Source organism: Orycteropus afer, unplaced genomic scaffold, assembly GCF_000298275.1.
Source record: "Orycteropus afer afer isolate SDZICR_OR568_19922 unplaced genomic scaffold, OryAfe1.0 scaffold00456, whole genome shotgun sequence".
Taxonomy (NCBI): domain Eukaryota; kingdom Metazoa; phylum Chordata; class Mammalia; order Tubulidentata; family Orycteropodidae; genus Orycteropus; species Orycteropus afer.
The window spans coordinates 102,671-124,305 of NW_006922043.1; positions in this window are offsets into that span (position 1 = coordinate 102,671).

The following is a 21,635-nucleotide window of genomic DNA, read 5'->3' on the forward strand; positions in this document are numbered from 1 at the left end:
TGGGTTTGAACCACCAGCCTTCTGGTTAGCAGTCAAACACCTTAGGTACTACACTACCAGAGCTCCTAGAGTAGGGTGTATCCTAAACCTAATCCCTTCTGAGTTATAGAAAGAGCAGACTGGACACAGAGGCACCCACAGTGAGGGGGACGACAGAAGCCATGTAAATGTCTTCTGTAAGTGAAGGATTGCCAGTTGTCTCCAAACTAGGAAAGAGGCCCCCAGAAGGAATCAGAATGAACACACTGAGACCGCGATTTGGACTTTTAGCCTCCAGGACCATGAGACAATACATTTCTGTTCTTTCAAGCTACTATGTGAGGTATTTGTGTACGGCAGCTCTGGAAAACTCAGATACAGGTGAAGACGTAGGCACATGGTAGGTGCAACATCAAAGTACCTGCATTATTACTAAGCCCAAACTTAAGCCGTGCTCTGCAGTGAAACAGCCCAGGCTCCAGGCATCCCTCAGGTCAGCGCTGAGAATCTGGTTAAAGTTCCGATTCTGATTCAGTAGGTGTTTTAGTTTCCGGGGCTACTATAACACATGACCACAAATTTAGCAGCTTCAAACGACAGGAAGTTATCCTCTCATAGTCTGGAGGCCAGAAGTCTAAAATCCGTATCTAAAATCCATGTGGGTGGAGTCACACACCTTCCAGAGGCTCTAGGGGAGAATCTGTACCTTGCCTCTTCCAGCTTCTGGTGGCTCCCAGCATCCTTGGCTTGTAGCCACCTATGTTAGTCTCTGCTGTGGTCACATTGTCTCTGTGTGGAGACTCCATGTCTCCTTCTTACAAGCACGCCTGTGACTGCATTTAGCTCCCATGGGGATAATCAAGAAGCATCATCTGTCTCAAGAGGCTTTACAAGGACAGAGTAGAAATGACCTGGCTCACAGGTCTGGAGGCCAGAAATCTGAATTCATGTGTCGGCAGGGCCACACCCTCTCTAAGGGATGATCCACCACTCAGATGGGACCATTAGGGCCCACCCTACTCCAGTGTGACCTCATGTTAACTGATAACATCTTCAAAAGCCCTATTTCCAAACCAGGCCAGCTTCACAGGTACAAGCGTTAGGACTTCCCCATAAATGCTGGGAGACCCAATTCAGTCCATAACAGTAGATTGATTGGGTTACACAGGTGGCTTCCAGGGTGCCTGGCAGATAGCAAGTGCTTGATGCTCATCAGCCAATAGTGGTCCCTAGGGGCTTGGCAACTTTCCTGGCTATTGATGCAGGAACAGACTAAGGGGTGCAGGGCACTTTTAGACCCTGTGGAGGGCCCAAGGCTGACAACCATAGGTGGCATGTCACCCCATGTTCTAAAGGGAGTTGTTTGCCAGACTGTGGGATTTGCCAAAGACCTCTTAGTCCATCATCCTGCCTTCTTGCTCCCCGACCCCATAGTCATGACTATTGAATAAGCAGCTTCATTATGCTGGGCCTTGCACTCAGCACCTCACTTACCTCACTTACCTTGAACAACTGTCCCATTCAGTGGGGTGGAAGGTCAAGTATCACCAAGGCTCACAGAAGCTAGAGTGTATGGGGCTCGGAACTCGAAACAATGTGCCCAAGCAGCCTCCTGGACCTTTGAGGCCAACCAGTGATAGGGTCTCGGCAGCCAGGTCTTGGAGTCAGGTCAAGAGATTCCCCCACTCCAGCTTAAGAAGGATGGGCAAGGGGGTGATGAAGTTTCAAGGGCTGTAACGGCAGCAGTGACAGAGGGATTGGAACCTAAGAAGGCAGGTCTGCAGAGCCCCGCAGGCAGCCTCCAGCCTGGGCTTCTGAGGAGGCTTTTCTCTTGCACCCACCTCACCCAGCCCTGTGGTTCATGGCCTCCTTCCCTGCAGGATCCAGTTACAAGGAGAGATGGAACTGTAGGGGTAGGGGTGGGGGTGGGGTGCTGGCAGCAGGGACAGAATGCTAATATGCAGTGGAGCTGCACCCACTGAAAATTACCAAAAAATGATGGATGGCAGCGGCTCTCCCGTTGCTGTGTCTGTGCGGAGGATCCGGTAAGTGGATAAACAGGAAAGAGATTTAATTAGGTGTCTGGAGTGGGGGAGTGGTGATTAGCAAACGGTTCCTCTAATGCCCTCCATGTTACGTGCAGTTAATGACACAGATTGCAGGGGAATTAATGTCACGCCTGCTAATGATTTTTTTTGGGGGGGAAGAATAATTTTATTTACACAACATGGGCTGCAAGGATTACTAACAGGAGAGAAATGGAGTCTGTTCCCTCTACTCTCAGAAGGCAGCGCCCAGGGGAGGGGACTCATCTTTGCATGTAGAGTGGCCCACAGCTGAGGTTATCTCAGACTTGACGAACCAGGTGGACACATGGTGATAGAGTTCCCTCAGTGGGACTCTGAGAGCATGCTGCCCAGTGCTCAGCTGTCTCCAGTAGTGAGCTGGGCCTATTTTCCACCAACAACTTCCCTCCTTCTTCCTCTCTCCCTCTTCCCTTTCCTTCCCTCCTCTTTCTCCCTCCTGTCCTTTCCTCCCTCCCTCCCTTCTCTCCCTCCTCCCCCTCCTCCATTTCTCTTCTCCCCTACCCTCCCTCTCCCTTTTCCCCCTCTCTCTCCTCCCTCTCCCTTCCCTTGTTCCTTCTCTGTTTTGTTTTTGAAGTGTCCAGTACCCTCAAGACAGTGGGGTGGGGTGAGGGTGGAGGCAGGGGAGGTGGAGGATGGGAGTAGGAGAGGTAAGGGGTGAGAATAAGAAATGGGAGTTTTCCAGTTTAGAGAAGGACAGGTAGAGAAGAAGAGGTCACTCCAAAAAGAGGGCACTCTCCACTTGTGTGGACCTGAGAGGACACAGAGCCTCCTGAGGGAGCAGGATATGCTTGTTCATGCATGTGTATGTGCTCATATGGGAGTATCTGTGTATGCTTATGTGTGTGGCGTATGCATGTGTGTGTGAGCATGTATGCTTATGTGTGTGCATGCATGTGCACTGTGTGTGTGTAGTGTAGTTGGTGTGGTGTATGCTTGCATCCTGTATGCACATGCAGACTCAAAAACTCCTAAAATCCCAGGCATGTAGCCTGTGGCTTTCCTTCGGGCTGCCCAAGTTGAGCCCTTGAAAATTAAAGTTTGCTTGTGGTCCCCAAGCCCAGATAAGCATGGATAACTCATAGCCCTGTATACTGGAGGGTCTGAGGGAAGGTCAGGGGCACACATGGGACCTGAGGCTAGGCATAGGGCTTGAAGTGAAGCTGAAAGGTAGGGACAGATTTTGGCTGGAGCCCAGGTGCCCTGCATCCCCCAAGGGTGTTACCTCACATCCCCAGACCCCAGGGAACCTGCCTTTCCAAGGTCCCCGGTGGATGTGTTTGGGGAGCAGTGTGCCCTGTCCTTCTCCCGGCTATCTTGGAAGTGTTGTATGATCCTAATAACACTGTAGATCTGAGGACAGATCCAGAAGGCATGGCCCTGCCATGAGGAGCACACAGACACCACAGGTCTTCACCTCTCTGGGCCTGTTCCCTCATCCTGGTCCTAGAGCTGAGTGGCTTGTCCCCTGAAAGATGTTCACCACCTCCACACCCCACACTCAGTCCATGCACAGCTGTGGATGTGTCAGAGCAGAACTGCGTTCCATACGGTCTTCAGCAGCTGATTTTTCAGAATTAGATCACCAGGCCTTTCTTCTGAGGCACTTTTAAATTTCCACCCTTTCAGTTAGCACCTGAGTGTGATAATAGTTTGTACCACACAGGGATCCTGTTGTTTATTGTCTCAGGGTCCATGGATTTTAATTTACAAAGAAGAAGGGGTCTCAGGTCTCCCAGACAGGGCAGCCCTGGTGGCCCACTGGTTAAAACTATAAGTGGGAATCAACTCAAAGATAATGGGTTTGGGTTTTGGTCCTACTAAACTCATAGAATGTTTAGCTATGAGTTGAAATTGACTAGACAGAAGTAGGTTTAGAGAAGGGGGCTTTCTTTGAACTGTGCCAATGAGGGAAGGGGACCACTACCCAGAGCTTGAGTACCCAGCTGGCATCCTCTCCAGCCTCTTCCTCAGAGAGAGGAAAACTCAACTGCTTCTTAGTGGTATGGCTCAGTTTTCTCCACAGTGAAATGGGGACAATCACCATGGCACCTTCTTAGAGGTGAAGTGCCCACAAGCCCAGCACACACAGCGGAGAGGGTGCTCATGCCCTGATTCCCTTTGGGGACCCTCTCCGTGGACACACCCCATGTCCACAGAGCTGAGGGCTGACAGCCACTGGCCAGGAGTGGCTTCCTGCCTTTTAAAGGACCTACAATAGTGATATCGTCTTGTTAATTTTCACTGTCTTTGGAGAAAGCAAATGTCAACTTCTGCCGGCCCCAGACAGGCTGATCACAGCCCCTAATTAGTGGTGTCTGCACTAATGAGGTTTCCCTGCATTCTCATTACATGGAGATTACCTCTGAAAAGCAACTCTGGGGGCATGTATGTGCCAGGCAGCCTTTTCCAGGGAGGGACTTCTTACTGGGGGCAGCCCAGAGCCCGTGTTTGCAGGCTCAGCAGGGAAGCTCTGCAGTGAAGGTCAGCGGTGTCGTGGAGTGGAGCTGGCAGAACCCCCAGTTCACACCCATGGACTGGGACACCGGTGCCACTGGTGGGAGGATCCAAGGTGCACTGAGATGTGACCTGAGCTGGGTTGCCCCCTGTGCCAGTGTTCCCAGGTTGTAGGAACAAAGTGCCACAAAGTGGGTGGCTCATCAGAATAGATGTTTATTGTCTCAGGGTCCTGGAGGCTGGGAGTCTGATATCAGGGTGTCAGCCCCATAGATTCCTTCTGAGACTTTGAACAAGGCATCTTTATAATGCTCTCTGATGTCCCCAGGGTTCCTTGGCTGCAGCTGCAGCATCCCAGAACGTCCTTCCTCTGTGTCCCTGTCACTGTCTCGGCTCTTTTCTAAGGACACCAGTCAGATGGGATTAGGACCCACCCTACTCCAGTATAATAACATTTTCAAAGACCCTATTTCCTAACAAGGGCACATTCACAGGTACTGAGGGCAAGGATTTCAATGCATCTTTTGGGGGTATACAACTCAACCTGTAACACCTGGAAAGTCCCAGGTGGGAGGTCTCTGTGGGGATCTGGGAGGGCTCCACCCTGGGGTGCTCATGCAACCATAGGGGAGATGGCAGCAGGGGTTCCAGGAGCATCCATCCAAGGAAGCAGGCTAGGAAAGACTTAGTCCTCCAGCCTGCTGCATGGCCAGACTGGATCAGCTGAGGCTCCACTGGGGGTGTTTCCTGTTACCCATCGAAAAGCGTGGTTTTTGGCAAAACTCAGTGAACTGTTAAAATGTCATGGGCTCCTGGTAAGTGGAGAATGATGACCCTGAGACAGGTTGTGTCTCACCCCAGGTGTGTCTCGACCTGTTCTCTGAGCTCAGAGATGAGAGATATGTCTTGGCTGCAGGACAGATTAGCTGGGCTGTTGTCAGAGTGAATTCACCTCCTGAATTCAGCATTAACACAGTTACTAAATGCCTGATGACTCCTTTTCTTCCTCAAACTGTCATTCGGGGCAAAACTCTGCTGAGACTCTGTAAATATTTCATCTTGGCGAGCTCCTGCTGCCCTGGCAGCCGTGCACAGAAGCAGGTAGTCCTGGTGGACTCATAATTTGAGCCATGGCAGCCAGGCAGCCCATTGTTGCCTGCCTGCCAATCTGGATGTCATGGAGACTGTGGCCACCTGGAAGGCTTATCTGGGGCACCCCAACTCAATAGATACAGTGGCTGCCATCCACTCAGCTAAGCTCCACGGAATTCCAATGTTACCTCTCCTGGAAGCACTTCTTGCTATCCTCATGGCTGCTGACCCTCCTGGCAGTCTGTCCCTGTAAGCTCCAAACACCTAGAGGTTGGTATGGATATGGATGCTTTGAGTCATGAATAAATGCATGGGCTCATTATGAAGATGCATGGTGCACAGTAGATGGTCATTAAATATTTGCAAAACGTATGATTGACAAACTCATGAATGCATGAATAGGAATTCATTCACCCAAATGCCCAGATGAGCAAGCAGATGTCCTTTGTACATAGTAACCACCCAGCAAGCATGGCCAAGGCCTGTTGGGTGCTGGCTGGCCAGGGCAGTGACCCTGGCCACCCCCACTCCTGCTGGTGGGATTGTTCCCTGGCCGCTCTGAGGAGTGTCGATGGCCCCGTGTACCCAGGGAGGCTGAGACCTCAGCCTTCCAGAGTCTCCTGGCTTAACTGATGTCCTCTCAGATGCTCATCTCTGGGAGATGCTCCCTTTCAGTGTGAGGGGCCCTGCCCGATGCACCTCTGGGCAGCATTTCTGAGAACATTTCCTTGGTAATGAGAATCCTGGGAAACCTCATTAATCCCTACAGCACTAATTAGGGCTGGAAGCCATTCTGTCTGGGGCTGGCAGAGGTTGAAATTTGCTTTCTTCCTTGAAAGACAATAGCTAAACAAGCGAATGGTGGAGCCTATGAACAAAAGGACAAGTAGAGGCATGAGTAAAGGGGTGCAGGCAGGAGGGTGACTTGGAGAATGGGCAGAGATCCTCAGACAGTGAGGTTTCTACATCTTTCTGCCTTTAGGACCCCTTGCCCTCCTTCTGGCCCAGCTGATTTAGAATACCAGCAGACCAGAGCAGACCTGAGCTTGGTGGCATTGGCCTGGGGCAGAAGGCCAGTCACCGTCTGCTGCAAGGACCACGGCAACGAGGAAAGCCTTCCTGCTGGCCGATGTGTCCCCTCTCCAGTATCTTTCTTTTGGGTTAAACACAGCTTCTTCCTGGCTCCTCTTAATTTAAAAACAAAAAGGAAATATTCCCAAATCCTCCCTTCTTTCGTCTCCTTAGATTTGCTTTGTTTAGATATTTTATATGAGTGGAGTCAGACAATATTTGTCCTTTGTGACTCCTGTATTTCATTCAGCATAATGTTTTCGCCAACACTTGTTGCTTTCTGTTTTGTTGTTAATAGCCATCCTAGTGGGCATGAAGGAGGCCCCTCCTATAAAACACAAAAGGCCTTAGAGACAGTAGATGGTGGGCAGACGCTCACACATGCTAGTGTACAGCTTTCTGCTGCTGCTCAAACCCAGGAAGGAGTCCAGTAGAACAAGTCCTGTAGATTCCAGCACTGGGCATGGCTGTTAAGAGGTCAAAGGGCTGGGGCCCACTGATGAGCCAGCCTAGGAGGAGAAAGCCTCCCGCCTGTGAGGGTGTAGGAGGCTCTGATGAGGCTGTAACTTAAATTAGTTGGAGGAATCACCATACAGGTATTCAGTCAAATTGTTCCTTTTCTCTTTTAGGAAGCAATTCCTCATTTAAAAAAATAAGCATTTTTCAAAAGACTCTCATTGTCAAAATAAACCCAAGCTTTCTCTTAGGGGCCTGGGAAGCCAATCCTGGACCCCTACCCCTTCCAGAACTTTCCACATGGGATACCTGCACAGATCATGCCTGCCTCCTGCCCCTCAAGGGGCCACAGCCTTTGGAGAGGGTTTGTGAAAGATGAGCACTCCATCTTGAGTCTCCATCTGGCTTCTTGCCCATTAGGAAGTGTTTTGGGGTGGGGATGGGCACAGATCAAATGTTTTCCTTTGCTTTGCTCCTGTTACCATCAGGGGCAGGTGAAGGATAGGGTGAGTCAGGAGGTGGCCCATGCTGAGATCAGCTGCCAGGCAAGCAGGGTTGTAGTAGAGGAAGAAGGGGGGTTGGGTAGGAGACTCTGAAAGTGAGGTGGGGGGATGTCAGGGGTTGAGGGTGAGCAGAGCACTGAGATGTCATCCCCAGTGCCCCTGCCACTCTTAGTGAGGCCCCAGGCTCATTGCCAGAGACAGGTGAGTGAGCCGGGGGTGCATGAACAGACCCAGATACCGGAAATGCTGGCTTCCAGGTCAGGGTGGGCGAGGGACCAGACCCGCTCCCTAACTCTTCCTGAGCATCTACTCTAGGGCAGATCTTGGCCCTAGGGGAGGGCCAGTGGATCATGTCCAGCTCCACCTTCAGGGTACCAATGATCTCATGGGAAAGAGGCAGACCTGGTACAGCTGCAAAGGGCTATGTGGGACCCATGGGCACAGAGAAGAGCTTGGATGTGGTCACCAAGGAGACATAGATAGAATGAGCCATGTGCCTTGGTGAAGGGAGGGGCATTTTGAGAGGAGTCCATGTGAGCGTATGTGAGACAGTGTGGCATGATAGATGATGTCCTTGTCCTCCAGCCAAAGGCTACCAGGGATGCTGTCATAGTCTCTGGGCACCTTGTAACAGCAAGAGCACAGTCTCACAGTTCTGAAAGCTGGAACTAGAATCCAGAGAGCCCTCTCTGAAGATCCTTGTCTCTCTGGGCTCTGGTGGCCCCAGGCGGTCCTTAGCTTACATCCTTATATGGCTGTTCTTCCTCTGCATGTCTCTTTCATAAGGCATCACTCCACTGGATTTAGACCCACCCCACTCTGGATGACCTCATATTAACGTAACTACATCTGCAAAAACCCTATGTCCAAATAAGTTCACCTTCCAAATAAGGTACATGGGGTAGGACTTGAACATGTCTTTTGGGGACATAATTCCACCCACATCAGACCTCCTATGTTTGTACCAGGTTTAGTGCTGGGTGCAGGGAAGGAGGGCACCCATGGGAGGGGGGCTATGGGCAGTTCTGTAAGATGGGGTCAGATAGGACTGATCAGAGGCTAGTGACTATGGGGAAGCTTTGAGGAAGCAGATTTGCTCAGAATTGGATGTCTTTTGCAACAGTTAACAGATCTTATTTCTGGGGAGGAGGGATGTGTAAGATAAAAAAGCTGTGATAACCCATATTATGGGAGGGGAAAGGTTTGGTACTCAGTGATTTATTTGTACAGGACCTTGACTGTGTGTCTGCCCAGAGGACATTGCGGTGGTCTTGTGACATCTTACCTATCATGGACCTGAAGTGGCCTTGTCTGGCATCCTGTCCCATGAGGCCCTTTGTGCCCAAGGGGAGAGCTCCCAAGGCTGGCAGTGGGTGCTGAGGGCTGCCCTTCTTATCCCCAGTGTGGGGAATGCCTGGAGTTCAGGACCACAAGTGGGCCATGGGAGGAGAAGAGGTGGCAGTGGGTTTGGTTTTGGTTTTACAGTTTGCCTTATGGGCCCGAGCTGAGGGCTCTTGAGTAATGGGGAGCCCTAAAGACTAGACTTGAATCAGAGCCGAGTGTCCCAGAGCCATCAGACACTGCTTCCTTGGGGGTAGAGACCCTAGCTAGGGCCTCCCAGAGCCCAGAGCCCAGGCTGAAGGGATGTTTGGATTCTGAGGGTGGGAAGGAGGAGGAGTAAACACTTGGCCTGTTTACACCCAGCTGCTTGGCTGTGCTCCCCAGGGCCATGCCTGGGCACTCAGTTTCAGGTTCTTGGTACCACCCAGTGCAGCCAGGTCCCTTTTATCTTTAACTGTTTCAGGAACCACCTGGCACGATGGAGACATGGAGAAGTGTGGCAATGAGGTGGGCGCCCAGCTCCTGTCCACTAGCACGATGCTCTTTGAATTCCTGTTTCACTCCTACACCTTTATTTTTATGTTTCCTTTTAAGGTTAAAAACACACGTTAAGTAGAATTCACAGTTAATGGGCCCAACCAGTGTGTTGACCAGCTAGCTGGGACTTCCCAGAAACTAATAGGCAGAGGAGATCCAGGCTGGTCTTGTATGGAGTGTGGCCATATCGGTTTGTCCAGGTGGCTTGTCTCACCAGTTCCCCCAGCATGACTCCTATTGGGTGTTTCCAGACTCCAGACCCAGGCCTAAGTCTGGCCCTGGGCTTTTACTCCAGACCAGATGCTCAATCCTAGACTCCACATCCCCTCCCATCCTCCTTCCCTCCCTGCCCTTCTTCCTTTTCTCCTTCCCTCTTCCCTCCTTCTTCTCTCCCCTCCCCTCCCATTTCTGTCTCTGTCTCTTTTCTCTTTCTCTTTCTCTCTCATAAAAACAAGAAACAATTGGAGTAAAGTAAAATCACTTTTATTTGGCATGCTGGGCATTCTTGTCACCTAATCTCATCTTCATCATTCCCCAGAAGGTAGGTAAGATTTGCTCTATTTGACAGATGGGGAAACTGAGGCATAAAGATGTCGAGGCTTAGCACCCAGGGCTGTCTTTTCACCCTGCTTTGCCTCTTAGAGACATTAGTGCTCTGACTGGGTCTGGAATAGGACACCTGGGACAACCCAGCACACTTGACATACCATTTCTCCCACTTGGGGGTCCCCCTGAGGGATGGAAGTGAGAGTGGTCAGGGTTGCCGGGAGCAGGGGAGGGAGCCCTGCCACTTGTGGTGGCAGCAGTGCCTATGATTGGCAAAAGAAAGCCTGTGCCGCCCACAGAGCCCTGGGCGATTAGAAGACCATCATCTGGCTCCTTCTCTTAATTACCTTTTGGGGTGGCAGCTGTAGCTGGGAGAGCCTGGAAGCTCCGATCTGCCCCAAGAGAAGTGCACCTACTTGGAAGAAAGAGGCCCATGGTGCAGACTCAGGTGGCCTTGTACCATCCTTGCTGCCATGTGGTACAGCTGGTCCATGTGTGGTCCACTGCATGTAGCATGTACTCTCCCAGAAAGCTGTACTAAGAGGGGGTGTAGTTGGGGACCGTAGGGCTACTTGAAGGATGGCCCTGTGACCCTGGCTGTGGATCCCTCCAGCTGGGAGCCATGGCTTGACAAGGCCCTGGAGGCTGTTTCTATGCCTCTTGGTGACACCTGCTTGCCCTAGGACCTGTTTGCATACCTGGATCTCAGCCTTGAGCTGCAGGAAGCCATTAAGGGACACCCTTACTGGAACAGGCCACCGTGCCTGGAGTTACTGTGGGTACTGTGGTGTACTGATCCCAGCTAAGAGTTGAACGTGGGCTGGACACTTTCCTGTGCTGACCATTGTCCTTCCTCCACCTGAGGGTCCTGTATTTGTTTATGGTTTACAGGAGATCAAAGTGAGGCCTGCCCCAGGGCACACAGCTGGAGGCTGTGAAGACAGAGTCACACCCACAATTTGGTGGCTCTGGGCCCTGCTTGTCCCTCAGTGCCACCATGGTTGGTAAAGGAGCCCTGACTTTGGGAGCGGAGAGACCTGATCACTTTCAGGCATCGCTTATTGGAGTCCCTTTGTGGTACAAATGGTTAATGGGTTCACTGAACACTGGGGAGGAGGGATGTGTAAGATAAAAAAGCAGTGATAACCCATATTATGGGAGGGGATTCCAGTCCACCAGAGCCAGCTCTGAAGGAAGGCCTGATGATCTGCTTCTGAAAAATCAGCCATTGAAAACCCCATGGAACACAGGTCTATTACACTTGAGGGCACCATGCATCAGAGTGGCCTCAATGGCAGCTGGTTCCATTTGTTGGGTGGTAGTTGGGAACCCCTTCATGACAGCCGTAGCTGGCCACTCTTCACAGAACACTGTCCAGGACCCGATCATGGGACTTATGTGAGACAGTGCACAGAATAATGCTCTGTAAACTGTAAAACCAAAACTGAACCCCCTGCCATCATGCTGATTCCAACTCATAGTAACCCCCATTGGTTTTCCAAGGCTGTAATTTTTTATGGAAGCAGACTGTCTCATCTTTTTTTCCACAGAGAAGCTGGTGGGTTTGAACCACTGACCTTTTTGGTTAGCAGCCAAATGTCTTAACCACTATACCACTAGAGTTCCATCTGCAAACTGTGAAGTGCTCTGCAAATGTCAGCAGTGTGTAGAAAGAACCAAGAACAAACCCCTCCACTCCCAGGCCTCTTGTTGGCTTTCCAAAGGCCTCAAGACATGGTATGGAGACCGACCCTTCTCACTGCTAAGCAGTGGGCTGCACAGAGGCCCCAGATGGAGAGTCACATCCCTCTCGTCCCTGCCTCCATCTTCATATGGCTCTCCCCCTATGTCTGTCTTTCCTCTCTTTGTAAGGACACTGGTCTCTGGATGGAGGGTCCACTTGGATAATCCAGGGTGAGCTCATTTCAAGACCCTTCACTTTACCACACTCAAGAGACCTTTTCTTCTAATAAGACCACAGTCACAGGTTCTGAGGGGTATGGTGAGACATATCCTTTTGGGCCATCAGGCAATCCCTCTAGCTGGGAACAGGTGGAAAAACCCATATCTGTGCTAGAGGACCAATGTCTTCTCACCTGCAACTAATGGCCCCTCTCAGATCTGTGAGCTTGCTGTGTCTAACCTTAGCCCCTCAAGAGTTACTCCTGTATGGCCTCTGACTGCCCTCCACCTGGGGGTACTTCTGGTTGTCTATGCAGCCCGATACCTGGCATACGGCCTGGCTCCATGAAGGGAGGATCAAGGTCAGTGCCATAGTACCTCCACTTCCACCACCATACAGAGGCCCAGGCTGCCCTAGGGACCCCAGGGCATGCCCGTACAGTGACTGGAGCCAAGCTGCTCACACAGTCCATTAACTCTTTTCTGCATCTGCCCCTCTCTGTTGGCATTGGTGGAGATGTCTGAACAAACAGTGGGCCCGGAGAACCCTCCTGAGTCTGTAAACTCCAGCAGCATTTCCTTAAAGTGTCATAGCTGATCGGCACCAGGTGCTGCTGATGGTTTCGGGGGAACAGAAAGTAATTTGGAGGAGAAATAGCTATTGATTGAGGCGAGGAGTGATTTCGCTGGCTGGATTCAACTCCTGGCTCTCATCTCCGTGCACAGTCCTGCCACCATCCGACCGTTCCTGAGAGCTTTCCCACTTAGCAGACACAGTCACAGCTGCACAGTCAACAGATCCCCACAGCAGGATTTAGTGCAAATAAGGGTGTGGGCTCTGTTGATTTCTTCCAGGGGTTTTCAAAGAGGAGCTCTTCCATGTCCCTCCACTTCCAGTGGCTCCCAGTGATCCTTGGCATCTTTTGCTGTGTCTAGATGCATCTTCCAATGGTGTCTTCCTCTGTGTGGGACTCTGCTTCCTGTTTATTCTTTCCTTCTGTAAGTCATCACTTAGAAGTGATTAGGGTTAGGACCCACCCTCCTCTGGTATGATTTCTTTAACTCACCTGTAAACATCTGCAAACTGATAGCATCCCAAGGAAAAGTCCCCTCTCCTGAGGTCACAGTCACAGATGCAGAACTGGGGTTCCACACAGCTGGTTGGGGCACCATTCCATCCCTAATATCCACTTGTTAGTGAGAAAACCAGGCTTGGTGGGCTGGATTGCTCACTCACTGGGGACTCCTGTCTGCTCTGCCCTGGGCTGCCCACCCCTCCAGGTCCTCTTGGACCAGGACTAACCATCCTGAGGCCTCAAGCCTGGTGGTTTTGCTAAGGCTCTGATAGCAGTAATCAGCAAGGCTGAGCATATATTCATGGGCCACACACTGCTGCATGGAGCAAGCCCATCAAAGACCAGCACCAGACATCTAACCCAGACAGAAATGAGCCTCTATATCTGCAAATCACAGGCAGGCCCAGACTGGGGACATGGAGGCGTTGGTGGAGAGATCTGGGGGGACTTGCCCTTTCTGCTTGGCTGGGTGAACTGGGCTCCCCACAATGAGATTTAATATCTTCATAAAAAGAAAAAGCACCACTTTTAAAAACACAGCGTTCATGCTCAGTAAGCACCTGTCTCAGGAGCCTGTGCACCTTCAGCCCATAAGCTCAGTGGCTGTGCCCATGCAGGGTTGTGATCAGGGAGACACAGGATACTCTGTGATTTATCATGCTGGATTCCTGCTGTCCCGTGTGGCTGTGAACAGGCCAGTGGTCTGGCTAGTGAGGCCCCAGCCATGTACACAGAGGGGCTGTCATGCCTCTCTGGGTGGGAAGGAACTGCCTCTGCCTTGACTTGCTCTGCACCCTCATAGGCCTTGCATTGTTGCTGTAGTGTCCAGGTTTCCTCCTAAGGCCAAGAACCCACCCACACCCTCATGATGCTGGTGATACCACAGCACTGACCTCAGCCCTTGGCCAGAGTGCCCTCTGATCCAGGGTTATGCTTCCTTCCAGGTGGAGGCAGCCTTTGGTCAGTGACTGGCTGATTCAGTGGTACATGGGCCTGTCACCTAGCCTCAATCTGAGATAGTCTGAGGCCATCCCAGCTGCAGAACCCTCCTTTGCTGTACCCTCTGGCCTCTCCTCCTCATTCCCTCCAGGGGATCTCCTCCAGGACTTCCCCAATAGGCTGTGAACAGCCCTCCTTCCCAGGAGTCTGACTCTAGGCCAGGCCCTGCCCCTGATGGGCAGACTCCTCCTTCCTCCCAACACCTGGGTCTGGAAGGGGAGCTCCCAGCCCACCTGCTGGCTCTACTGGGACTTTCCAATGGAACCGTTTCCCTCTGCCTCCATCACTGGGAAGGACTCTGGTGCTCCCAATCTGTGTGCCCCAGCCTGGAGGTGTGTGGGTGGAAGTCACAGACTCAGATTCAAGGTAAAGTTGAAGTTTCTCACTGTATTTAGGATTGCTGTAACCACCTAAAAGCACAGACTTCAGACTCAGGCCCACTTGGCCTGGGTCCCTGCTTTGCTAAATAGACAAGCGACAACCTTCCTGAGCCTCACTTTGCTATCTGTGAAATACAGGTGTAGGAGCACCTCACTCCCACAGCTGTTGTGAGGCCTGAGCGAAGCATCCGCACATTTAGTACGCGCTCAATTAAAGTCGGTGGTGCTTGTCACTGTCCCTCTGCAAGAACCTCTCACTTGCACCTGCCCAGGCTGAGCTCTAAGCAGGAGTTCGTGACTTGGTCCCCTACACTTTGGCAGGGATAGAGTGGAGGGGGCCAGGCTCTGGCTGGGGGGCTCCCACCTCAGGTGGAATGAACGTATAGCTGGTTCCGGGTGGCTCCCAGAGCGGCCTGCTGCTTGGGAGGAAGCAGATGGGACTGTCAGCTCTGCTTATGCTTGTCTTCCCAAACCCAGCCAAGCGTGCCTGGGAACACAGGAGAGGCTCCTCAGAGCAGCTGGTGGGGCTCCAAGCTGGCACCTAGAGGGGCCGAGTGATGCTGATTAGCAGGAAATAGTGTGAAGGCAACGGAAATGGGCCCAGTGCCAACCTCCTGGCTACAGGCCACACTCCTCATGGGCCCCAGTATCCCAGGGAGAAGTGTCCCAGCTGAGTCCCCACTCACGCTGGCCTCTTCTGTCAGTGGCTGCCCTGGGGTCCTCTGGAGCTCACCCCCTGGCAACTGGAATTAAGGGGCAGATCTGTCACTTGTATTTTACACTCAGAGGACAGGCACTGACCAGCCAGGTCCTCTGGCTCTGAGTCCAGACCCCTCCCAAGGCAGCTCTTCATTACACAGCTCAACAGGGCCCTGGGTTTCCTCCTTCTGCTTTTGGGGTTTGATGTCTCTGCCTCATGCCATCTTCAAAAATCAATCTCTCTCACTGCTGTTGAGTCGGATCTGACTCAGGATCATTGGATCATCCCTCCTTGGGTGTCTGAGGCAGTGTCACTATGGAAGTCGATTGCCCAGCCTTTCTTCCAATCAAAAATCAATAGTATCAGTTTATTACATAAATAATGCAGGACTCAATAGAAAAACTAGGCTATCCAGATGTCTTTGTTAGTCAGTGCTGCTGTAATGAAAATACTACAAGTAGATGGCTTTAACAAATGGAAATTTATTTTCTTCCAGTTCAGGAGGCTCAAACTCACTGCTGTCCAGATGGATCTGACTCATAGTGACCCCTCCTTGGGTTTCCCAGGTGGTATCACTATGGAAGTAGATTGCCCAACCTTCCTTCTGAGGAGTGGCTGGTGAGTTTGAACTACCAGCCTTCTGGCTAGCAGTCAAATGCCTTAGGCACTATGCCACCAGAGCTCCTTCCAGGAGGCTAGAAGTCCAAATTCAGGGTGCCGGCTCTCGGGGATGGCTTGGTCTCTCTTTTGACTCTGGAGGAAGGTCTTTGTCTCTTCTAGGTTTCTGCTGCTTGGTGATCTTCATGTGGCTTGACACCTCTCTTCCCCCATCTCAGCTTGCTTTTTTAATCTCAGGAGCTTGACTCAAAATATACCCTATACTACTCCTGCCTCATTCACATAACAAAGGCAACCCATTCCCAAATATGATTAAAACCACAAACATAGAGACGAGGATTTATGCACATATCTTAAGGGGCACAGTCCAATCTGTAACATGTGATATTTGAGGAGAAAAAAAAGAGGGGGAAAGATTTCCCAAGTCTCGTCATCTGGAAGTAGACCCCATTTATAATTTAGTGGCCATTCTTCCATGTACGTAAGACATATCTTTCCATAATATCCACATTTGCTGTTTGTGACCTATTTCCATTCACTCGTTTGTGACATACACATGTCTGTGTCAATGCATGCATTTCTCCCATGTCACTGTGTGTGCACTGTGTTCAACTGAGCACATGCACCAGAATTCATTCCTTCAAAGCCCAGTCAATGGATATTGAAGGAGCTGTCTTGTGTTACAGTGTTAGAACATCTATGTGCACATCCTTCATTATTTCCTTAGGAAAAATTCCTAGAAGTATACTTGCACAATCAGAGGGTGTGTGTTTCTGTGTGTGTCCACAAACAAATTGGTCTAGTGCTTTGGTCATGTCAGAAGGGACCAGTCCCTGGAAAAAGATATCATGCTTGGTAAAGTAGAGAGTCACCAAAAAAAAGGGAAGACTTTGATGAGATGGATTGACACAATGATGTGATGATGGGTTCAAGCATAGCAAATACTGTAAGAACGATGTACAACTGGGCAGTGTTTCCTTCTGTTGTACACAGGGCTGCTATGAGTCAGAGCCAACTTGATAGCATCTAACAGTAACAACATAGATAGATAGATACCAAAAAAAAAAGTAGAGAAGGAAAATAATGAAGGAAAAAAAATGGGAAAAATGCAAAAAAAAAAAAAAAATTAGTTAGATATTGGATAAACAAAAAAAAAAAAAAAAAAACCTTTACTGCCATCGAGTCAATTCTGACTCTTAGTGACCCCCTTTGACTTTCCAAAGTGGTGAATCTTTGTGGAAGGAGATTGCCCACTCTTCCTTCTGTGGAGTGGATGGTGGATTTAACTGCCAACCTGCTGATTAGCAGTCAAATGCCTTAGGTACTATGCCACCAGAGCTCCTTAGATAGATAGATTGATAAATAGATATAAATATATAGATACACATTTTCCCCCCAGAATAAAGATATTATTATTAATTTTTTAAAAGCATCTTTATTGAAATATAATTCACATACCATACAACTGTGCATAATTCAGTAACTTTTAATATGTTCGCAGAGTTGGGCAACCATTGCCACAATCAATTTGAAGACATTTCCATCACCCCACAAGGAAACCTGTACCCATTAGCAGTCACTCCCCATTCCCCCTCACACCTAGCCCCTGGCAAACCCCAATCCACTGTCTGTCTCTATAGAGTCTGGATGTTTCATAAAAGTGGGATCATAGTATGTGTGGCCTTTGCTGTCTGGCTTATTTCACTCATCATCATGTTCTCAAGATTCTTCCATATTGTAGTGTGTGTTAGGACTTCATTCTTTGTTAATGCTGAGTCGTCTTTCACTGTATGAATAATTTAATTTTAGGGATTTTTAGGGATAAGAATCTATTTCCATAGAGATACTGCCTTGGAAACACAAGGAGGGGTCACTATGACTCAGAGTTGACTCGATGGCAGTAGTTTTGGTTTGTTTTTCAGTTTATGTTGATTTTTAAGATACCCCTGAAAGGTTGTGTCCACTTTGACTCCCTAGGGCACTTCCACCTCCCTTTTAGGCAGAGGTGTTGTCCAGTGTGTTGGGAAGTGATCTTAGTCCTCAGACTCTGGTGGGGGCTTCTGCATTAGTGGGCCAGCAGGAAGCTGTCATAGATGGATGATGATAGCCAGGCCTGCACTCCAAACTTTAAAGACTCTCCAAACCAGAGGAATTTTAATTCTCCATAATTAATAAACATGATACTATAGAGCAGAGGATTTGTTTATTTATTTTGGGGGTTGGTATTGGGAAAGTTGACCTTGATCTCGTAATTTCTAAGACACAATGGAGGGTTGGATACTTTTTGAAACCAGAGTGGTTGCCATGGCAATACAAGAAGAGGCCATTAGTACTTAACACCTGGGGAGGACTCAGAACCTTCTCTTTGTGGTCACCCTTGGGCTCAGCAGGTTTCATGGTTCTGGGACTGCCTCCCCTAGGCCCGTAGCAAGGCCTTCCCCAGTCACTTATCCCTGGGATTCCACCAGGGTATGTACTCTGGGGTGAAACATTGTCCTCAGCTGTCTTGTGGCCATAAGGACCTGGGTCTCTTGGCTGCCCAGTCATCTAGCCCCCTCTGCTCTGCATGCAGATCTCAGGTCCTGAATTCTGCCCTCTGTGCTGGGCTCTGCTGAGGGTGAAGAAATCGATAAGACTAAGGGGAATCAGCTCTCTCCAGTGGCTGGAGTGTTCCTCTGCTCCACTCCACACCTAGCCTCCCCATTACACTCACCACTTCACAGCCAGGAAGCAGAGCCTGGGGCGGGGTGGGGGGACAAGTTTAGGGGGGTGGATTCCTGCCCTAGAAATTCTGACCTCATTGGGTGCTCATCCTCACCCCAAGAAATTCAATGAGCTTGCAGCATTGTGGGGACAGGCCACCAACACAGGAACCATCAGCCCATGAGGTGTGACTCCGTGACACATGGATTTCACTGTAAGGGAGGAAGTTGTTGTTGTTGTTAGGTGCCGTCGAGTCATTTCCGACTCATAGCGACCCCATGAACAGCAGAATGAAACACTGCCCGATCCCGTGCCAGCTCCATGATCCTTGCTATACTTGAGGCCATCGTCACAGCCACCGTGTCAATCCATCTTGTTGAAGGTCTTCCCCTCCTTCGTTGACCCTCCACCTTACCAAGCATGATATCCTTCTCCAGGGAATGGTCCCCTCTGACAACATGACCAAAGTAGGTGAGACGAAGTCTGGCCATCCTTGCTTCCAAGGAGCATCTCGGCTGCACTTCTTCTGGGACAGATCTGTTAGTTCTTTTAACAGTCCATGGTACCTTCAACATTCTTCACCAGCACCACAACTCAAAAGCTTCAACTCTTCTTTGGTCTTCCTTATTCATTGTCCAGCTCTCACATGCATACGAGGCGCTTGGAAATATCATGGCTTGTGTCAGGCACACCTTAGTCCTCAAGGAGACATCCTTGCTCCTCAGCACTTGAAACAGTTCCTTTGCAGCTGACCTGCCCAGTGCTATGTGTCGTCTAATGTCCTGACTGTTGCTTCCATTGGCCTCAATTGTAGAACCAAGCAATGTGAATTCTTTGACAACCTCAATCTTTTCTCCATTTATCATGATGCTGCTTATTGGTCCAGTTGTGAGGATTTTTGTCTTCTTTATATTGAGATGTAATCCATACTGCAGACTGTGTTCCTTAATCTTCATCAGTAAATGCCTCAAGTCATCCTCACTTTCAGCAAGCAAAGTTGTATCATCAGCATATCTCAGGTTGTTAATGATTCTTCCTCCAATCCTGATACCACGTTTTTCTTCATATAGTCCAGCTTCTCAGATTATTTGCTCAGCATATAGATTGAATAAGTATGGGGAAAGGATACAACCCTGATGCACTCCCTTCCTGATTTTAAACCATGCAGTGTCCCCTTGTTCCATTTGAATGACAACCTCCTGGTCAAGGTACAGGTTCCTCATGAGTATAATCAAGTGTTCGGGAATTCCCATTCTTCTCAATGTTATCCATAATTTGTCATGATCCACACAATCAAATGCCTTTGCATAGTCAATAAAGCACAAGTAAACATCTTTCTGGTATTCTTTGCCTTGAGTCAAGATCCATCTGACAGTAGCTATGATATCCCTTGTTCCACATCTTCTTCTGAATCCAGCTTGCACCTCTGGAAGTTCTCTGTCAATATACTGCTACAACCATTTTTGAATTATTTTCAGTAAGATCTTACTTGCGTGTGACATTAATGATATTAATGACATGGTTGGAGGGGTTTCCAAAAGCTGAGGGAGACAAACTTGTCTGTTGGTTTGTCCTACTGTGGTGACATGTTGCTGTGAGTCTTGAGGCTGTGCCACTGGTGTTTCTAACCCAGTGGGGTACACCTATTGCACAAGTATCCTCCCAGCTTGCAGACTGAGACAGACTAGGAAGAAGGAGGAGGTCATCCACTTCTCAAACAATTGGCCAGGGAAAACCTTATGAATAGCAGAGAAACACTGTCTGATACATTACTGAGCAAATTTATGAATAGTCCAGAAAGGGAGGAAGAGGGGACTTGTATTGCTTGCTGGGGGATTAGGGAAAAGGGTCAGGTGGCTGAGAATAACTCTAGGGTCCAGAGGGGAACAGAACCACCCATCAGCCCTTGCTCCAGGCTGCAGGGTGTGCAATTTGCCCCCAGGCCAGGTTTGAAGGCCCTGGAGTGAGAACTTGGAGGAATAGCACAGACCCCCATTAGGAGTAGAAACCTAGCACTCCTACTCTCCCAAGAATTACCCTTCTCTCTTGAAGTGGACCAAGGAAAGGGTCATATGTAACAAACCCTGCCCCCTCTGGAGAAGGCCAGGTCCTCAATAAATGGGGTTCTTGGGAAGTGGCCCTGGTGCTGTCCAAGGGGAAAGGAGCCCAGCAGACAATTGGCCATGCAAGGAAAGATACATACAAATCCCTGCCTTCCTGGCTGGTCCTGAGAGGAATGAATATTTCATGCTCAAAGAAGGCGCTGACATTTTGCTGGATCACTTCAATTAGCTCCACAGCCTCCTTCTCATGCTAATAACTGGCTTGCTTATCATAATGGTTTATTAATCTGCTTCACAGTGTGAGATCATACAGTCATGTTTCACAGTTGCCTCCTGCTGCTGCCTTGATTGCATGGAAATGACTGGGCTCTAAGATGGCTTGTGAAGGAGTTCAGATCTCAGAGGACTAGGGGAGTGAGCCAGGCAGGAGGCTCATAGATCTGGGCCTTTTCCCTGTGCTCCCTTCTGGACTGTGGTCAGGGTGGTGGTTTGGTTTTCTCCTTTCTGCTCTGTTAATGCTGTCCTTTGACTGAATTCCCTGTAGGTGGACTGGGAAGTTACTGGGAAATTCTTAGTAAACCCCAGAAACTTGGAGATGAGGGCACCAAACAGGAGAAGATAGAAGCAATTGGTGTCCAAAATGGTATTTTATGCCACTGTGTTCTGTATCACATAACCTGCCATCCTGGCCAGGATGGGAACCTGACCCCAAGGCAGCCACTGACAGACTTGCCTTGGGCTATGAGTTGGCCTCATGTTGCACCAATGCCTGACATAGTCAACTGGCCACATCACAGACATTGCCTTTAAAGGGGTGTACAATTGCATGAACACAAAGCCAGGAGTTGGGGTATGGACAGAAGTCACAGATACACAGAGAGATGGCATCAGTAGGGCCAAGGGGCAGCAGGAGGGGGAGTATTTGCAACATACTGCTGAAGGAGCCATACTGCTAGGCTGAGGGTTTCTGACCAGCAGTTCCCCATGAGGTTTGCCCAGGCAGTGGTACTGGCTTCAGAGCCCTGGTCCCTTGCCTAGCTTTATGGTAAATGCCCATTGACTAAGAGACCCCAGAGTGTCTCCATTGCTTTTTTTTAAAAAATTTTGTTTATTATTATTATTTTTTTT